A 6,764-nucleotide genomic window follows, 5' to 3' on the forward strand; every position below is an offset into this window, starting at 1 on the left:
AGGAGACTCACTTGAGCCCAGGAGTTGGAGGTTGCTGTGAGCATGATGCCATGGCACTCTACCCAGGGGGATAGCTTGAGGCTCCATCTCAGAAAAAAAAAAAAAAGACCAGCCTTCATCAAAACTAATAAGAAATGAGTATAATTGTGCTGGATGTGTTACTTAGTTCAATGTAAACATTGCACATTGTATATGGAAGCGGTACCCTGAACCCTATAAATGCATCAATGTACAAAGTTATGATTTAATTAAAAAAAAAAAAAAAGACCAGCCTCTAAGAGGCAGCCAGTTCCAGCCAGGGGATGAAAGTGGCCACTGGGGAAGGGGAGGGCAGCTACCAGCCCCAACAGTAATTGCTGCCTTGCTCACAGGTGGCCTGTGTACAGGCCAAGTTCCCTTAGGTGCTGGGCACTTGGGAACATCCCAGTGCCAGGCGCATGGGCCCTGGAGGTGGGGAGGCCAGGCCCCAAGGATGAAGATCCCCATCTGTCTGGGTGGAAGGGGCCTGCCTGGCTGAAGGCAGTGAGCCTGGGCCCCACCCTAGCCTGGTCCTTCCTTCATTCTTCTGCAGTATAGTCTCGGGTAATGCAGGTGTGCAGGTGACAGTAGGATACAGGGTGGGTAGGGTGACCAAGAAGAGCCCAAGGCCAGGACAACACCTCCACTCCCCCCCCCCCACAGTGCTGCCAGGGGATTTGGCCAGCCTGGAGGAAGACTCAGGAGTGCCCTGGGAGGTCTGGCTCCTAAAAGGAGGACAAACAGAAGTGAAGCAGGCAGCAGGCAGGAGCGGCACATCAGGGAGCCATTCCTGCCCCACCTACTGCTCCCAGCTCCACTAACAGACCTGCACCTGAAATGTACACTCCCCCAGAGACTAGGACAATGGTCTCTGGCCCCACCATGACCCAACATCTCCACCTTACTCCATGGGTCCCCCATTTTGATGTGACCACCAAGCTCTGCTGTATGTGAGGGACAGTGTCTAAGCCAGGTGGCTTCTCTCTCTGCCTTCAGCCTTCCTAGCCCCACTCCCTGGCTGAGGAGCCTTTACTAGGCCCAAGCCGGGTTCAGCTGTGGCTTACCATCTTGGGATATCACAGCAGGGTCAAGCCAAGCCTTCAACCAGCCTAGGTGCACCTGACCAAAGCTGTTGGGGGACTGGACTGTGGGCATTCTTGGTGCTCCTGCCCTCTGCCACCCAGGGCACTAGCAGGCATTCTTACTCAGGCAGGTAGGAATCAAACCAGTAGTGCCTTGACCACCCTAGACCTGCTTTGGTATGTGTTGGGGGCAGATCAGGCCCAGGGAGATGGAGAAGATGAGAGGGGCCAGAGCAGCCACACAGGACCACAGGATAAGAGGTGGTCTTTGGGGGAGGTGGGCAGCAAAGTGGCTTCTGAGACCCAGCCCCAGGATGCCTATTCTGGCTGGGACATCTCTGCCACAGTCTCTGCCTCTGGCGCCTTCTTACAGCTTCCACAGGTCCCCAAGGTGCACCCACTGTCCCTCACCAGAGACCCCATTGGCCATCTGTTCAGTGCCCCTTCTCCAGGGTTCCTGGGGCCCTGACAGAATGGCCTGGGGCACATGGGATGCAAAGGTATGAGCTTGTCCTCCCTGCAGGCCAGCCCCAGAGTGTCCCTTGAACCTAGCCACTGAACCACCAGCCACCCTCACAGCCACCTGTTCAGGGACCAAAAGCTGGGAGGGGTATCCTTGCACACGCCTGCTGGGCAGTGTGGCCTCCCCTCCAAGATGGGGGCAGACTCCCTCATACCTGGAGGGATGACAGGTGGGTCATGACAGACCCACCAGGTGTTGTACCTCTCCTTGAGACCCCAGCAGGATAGAAGGGTGGAAAGCTCAGCCAGCCTGGTTCCTAGAAGGCCCCTCCTGCACCTGGCCTTGGAGCAGGCTCTGCCAGCCTGAGTCCAAAGGTGCAAACCTGCTTTCTTGGGAGGGGGTCCTGTTGGCCTCCAGTCAGCCACTGAGAAGCCCCTTGTTTCAGCCTATGTTGTTTGCAGGTCTCCCAAAGCCCTAGAGGAAGTGCCCAGGTATGTCTTGGACTTGCCAGCCAGGGCCTTGGTTTCCCTTGGCCTTACTTGAGCCAGAGGGAGGCAGACTGGCAATACAATGGTCACTCTGACATCCCTCCTTCAGGTCTGAGTGGGTGACCAGAGCCTGATGTGTATGGGGCTCTATTATGCAGTGTGTACAGGGGCTCAGAACCCCTGTAACCCAGTAAGGAAGACTACCAGATCTAGAAAATAAGATTACAGGGCACCCAGTTAACTTTGCATTTCAGACAAACAACAGATAATTTTTCGGTAGATATCCCAAAGCCGTGGGCATAAGTATACTCCAGGTGATTACTCACTTGTTGTTTATCTGGGATTCCAAGTTAGCCCAGTGTTCTGTATTGTATTAGGCAATCCTAAAAGGGAGTGACAGTAAAGACCTTTACGCCAACATAAAAAAAAAAGTCTGGGTTGTGTGAGTGTGAGCAGGTTGACTGTGTGTTGGGTGTGCCTGAGAGAGGCACCTGCCCAGGTCCTCCCAGGGCCAGCATGTACATCTGTGGGAGTGGAGTGGGGCCTGTGCATACCTTCCTGTGTGTGCACACACTTTAGTGTGCAGTGGGTGCCCATGGGAGCCCACCTTCTAATTCCCACATATTTGGGCATCTAGTGACAAGAACTGTAGTCAGGGGGTGGTGCTACCAGCTAAGTGAGAGGCCTAGGCAGAGTCATCCTGGCCCCCTGCTGGACTGGACCTCTGGCCATACAGCAGGGACATCTGATGCAAGTGGCTGCAAGTGCCCCTTCCTGCAGGCTGACTCACCCTCACTTTATTCCAGTGGCTGAGCAGTTCTGGGGACAGAGCCAGGGCCCGCTGTTCTCCACTGGGGGCTGGGAAAGGGGGGCAGGGCAGATGTGGCCAGGACCCTGGGGCTGCCCTTCTGCCCAGGCTGGCTATGATACAGGGAGGGTAGCACTGTGTATGTCCCACCTCCATGGGGTCAGTCCCTACCCAGTTCCCAGGGAATGTGTGGGAGCAGGACCAGGTAGCTGAGCAGGGCTTATCTAGGAGATGACCAAAGGCCACCGCCCTGCAGCAGTGACTGTGGAAGAAGCCCTTGGCTGTTAGGCTGGTCACCTGGTTTCCTCTCTTCTTCCTCCTCCTCCTCCAAAAGTGTTATTAATCTCTTTTGGAGCCCAGAAGACACCCAGGTGGCTCTCAAGGGGAGGCTGATGTCCTGGTCCCAGATGATCTGTTCCTAATAGGAACTCGGCATTCCAAGGATCCCAGTTTTGGGGGTGGTCTTTCAGGGTACACATGCAGATCTTGAGAGGGGAATGGCCATGGGACCTCCCATAGCAGATGGGATTAAATTAAGGATCTCAGGATGGTGAGATCATCCTGGATTGGGGGGCAGGGAGAGAGGAGGAGGGCACGAGGAGGCAGGAGGGTCAGAAACAGAGAGGGACTGGAAGATGCTGCACTTCTGGCTCTGAAGGTAGAGGAAGGGGCCCTGAGCTGAAGGATGTGGGTGGCCTCTAGAGGCTTTGTAAAAGGCAGGAAGTGAAGCATCCAGGAAGGACCAGCCCTGCTCACACCTTGATTTTTTTTTTTTTTTTTTTTTCAGTTTTTGGCCGGGGCTGGATTTGAACCCAATACCTCCGACATATGGGGCAGAGCAGAGCCCTACTCCTTTGAGCCACAGGCGCCGACCTCTCACACCTTGATTTTAGCCTGGCTAGCTCTGGTGTTGGACTCAGACCTGCAGAGCTGTGAAAGCATCCTTTCCAGTCGTTTGAGTCCCTACAGTGGTGGTAGTAGCTTGTGACAGCAGCACCACGGAGGCATCTGGAGCCCCCATTTTGCAGAAAGAAGTGAGGTAGGTGCAGCCAGTGGGCCGGGGGTGCAGCCCTGGGCTTCCTGGACCCCCGACTGTCACGGGCCCTGCAACGGCTGGGGCACAGCGGTGCGTCCTGGAGAGGACGTGCGCCTTCTCCTTGCAGGTGCACTGTAGTGTTGCCCGAACGCAGGAGCCTCCTCAGATGCCTCTTAGCCCGGTCCCTAGGTCGTGACAGCCTCCAGGCAGCATTCACCCCTGTCCTGGGGTACCGGCTGGGCGCGCCTGCACAATGACTAGCCAGCTCAGGTACCCGGGCCCCTTCGCCTGGAGCGGCCAGCGAAGGCTGCCAGGCGACGTATTTGTGTTATCCAATCTGGTGCGGTGGCCCGGGCTTCAATGATAAGAGAGGCGGTGCCCCGGAACTGGACCAATACAACTCAAGATACCGAGAGTGAGGCGTGGTCACAGCCTGGTCTCCAGCCAATGGAATTGTTGTTGTCAAGATCGCGCGAGCAGGGCCGCACCCCTTTAAAAGGGGCCGCGCGCGTTACTGCACGCTTTTCTCTTCTGCGGGTTGTAGGCAAAAGCCTGGGATTAGAGATTGTGGCCAGCGAGCCGAGCTCAGCTTTACCTCGTCTTTTGTCAGACTGTGTGACTCCGGGTCAGGCTTCGGTCTACCGAGCCTCGGGGTTGTGGGGATGTGGGGGCGGCATCCAGAGCCGGCTGCTCCCTAGCGCCTGCTCCTGCACTTATGCGGCACCCATAGTGTGCACTTGGCCTTCGTGCAGCAGCCAGGCCCCTGTGTAGGGAATGGGGGAGGGGGCAGAGTGGCCCCTCAACCGCTGAGGGGAGGTCGGCCAGTCCAGGTCTTGGAGCTGGGATGTGACCCCAGTCCTGGGCTCGTGCCAGAATCTCTTCTTCAGCAGCCAGGAAACAACCCTTCTGAGGACCGCTGCCCCTACTGAAAGGTCAGGGAGGGTTCGTCCCAGGTCACAGGGTGCATGGCTCAGGCACTGTGCACTGGCTCAAAGTATAGGGGCGGGTGGTCTGGATCCGACCCCACCCCCACCCCCAGTGGACTCGGGGACAGCAGCTACAGCCACTTCATCCAGCCACCTCAGGCGCGGCTTCCTTTCCACTCTCTCTCTCTCTCTTTTTTTCTTTTTGGAGACGGGGCCTCAAGCTGTCGCCCTGGGTAGAGTGCTGTAGCGTCACAGCTCACAGCAACCTCAAACTCCTGGGCTCAAGCGACTCTCCTGCCTCAGCCTCCCAAGTAGCTGAGACCACAGGCGCCTGCAAAGCCCGGCTATTTTTTGGCTGTAGTTGTCATTGTTGTTTGGCAGGCCTGGGCTGGATTCAAACCCGCTAGCTCTGGTGTATGTGGCTGGCATCCTAGCCACTTGAGCTACAGGTGCTTTTTTTGTTTTTGTTTTTTTTCTTGAGACAGAATCTCACTATGTCGCTCTTGGTAGAGTGCCATGGCTCGCAACTCATAGCAACCTCCAACTCTTGGGCTTAAGCGATTCTCTTGCCTCAGCCTCCCAAGTAGCTGAGACTACAGGCGCCCACCACAACGCCCAGCTATTTTTTTTTTTTTTTTTTTTTTTTTGCAGTTTTTGGCCGGGGCCAGGTTTGAACCCTCCACCTCTGGTATATGGGGCCGGCGCCCTACTCCTTGAGCCACAGGCACCACCCAGGCCCAGCTCTTTCTTTGTTGTAGTTGTCATTGTTGTTTGGCAGGCCTGGGTCAGGTTAGAACCTGCCAGTCCTGGTGTATGTGCCGGTGCCCTGTCTGCTGAGCTACAGGCACCAAGCCATCCACTCTCAATCATGAATTTGAATCATAAATCCAGCAAGAAAGGACACTGGCTGGGCCTCAGAAGTGATCCATCAGCCCATTCACCTTCACCTGATACTTTCTGTGTCCTCAGCCTGGAGTGTCTCCAGGTAGCCTTCAGGGACTGGACGGGCTAGAGGCCCAGCCCTCCTGCCAAGCCGGTCCCCAAGAATGGGGATGGCCCTTTTTGCCATGGGAGTGGCACATTCACAGCCACATCAATGTCTGTGGGAAATGTTATTTAGCCAGCCTAGGTATCTCTGGCTCTTCCCAAGACCAGTTCAGACATAAGAGTCACCATACCTGGCCTCACTGGCCATGTTTCAAACAATAAATATCTACCTGGGATTAGTATAAGTCTATTGTGTGAGGCTATTTTTATAAAGTCTACAAAAAGGCAAAACTAAACATATATAAAAATAAAAGAAAAAAAAATTTTTTTTTTTTTTTTTGGAGATAGAGCCTTACTCTGTTACCCAGGCTAGAGTGCTCTGGCGTCAGCTCACAGCAACCTCAACCTCTTGGGCTCAAGCAATCCTCTTGCCTCAGCCTCCCAAGTAGCTGGGAATACAGGTGCCTGCCACAATGCCCGACTATTTTTAGAGATGGAGTCTCGTTCTAACTCAAGCTGGTCTCAAACTCCTGAGCTCAAGCAATCCACCAGCCTCGGCCTCCTAGAGTGGCTGGATTACAGGCGTGAACCATGACACCGGCCTAATAAATTTTTTTTTTTTTTAGACAGAGTCTCACTCTGTTGCCCTCAGTAGAGTGTTGTGAGGTCATAGCTCACAACAACTTCAGACTTCTAGGCTCAAGCCTTCTCTTGCCTCAGCCTCCCGAGTAGCTGTGCCCACCATAACACCCAGCTATGTTTTAGAGGCAGGGTTTCAATCTAGCTCAGGCTGATCTTGAACTCATGAGCTCAGGTGATCCACGCACCTCGGCCTTCCAGAGTAGCTGGATTACAGGCGTGAGCCACTGCACCTGACCCAGGCTAATAATTTTTATTTTTATTATTATTATTTTGGTAGAGACAAACTCTCATTTTATCGCCCTCAGTAGAGTGCT

Source organism: Otolemur garnettii, unplaced genomic scaffold (genome assembly GCF_000181295.1).
Source record: "Otolemur garnettii isolate 467f Iridium unplaced genomic scaffold, OtoGar3 scaffold00029, whole genome shotgun sequence".
Lineage (NCBI taxonomy): Eukaryota > Metazoa > Chordata > Mammalia > Primates > Galagidae > Otolemur > Otolemur garnettii.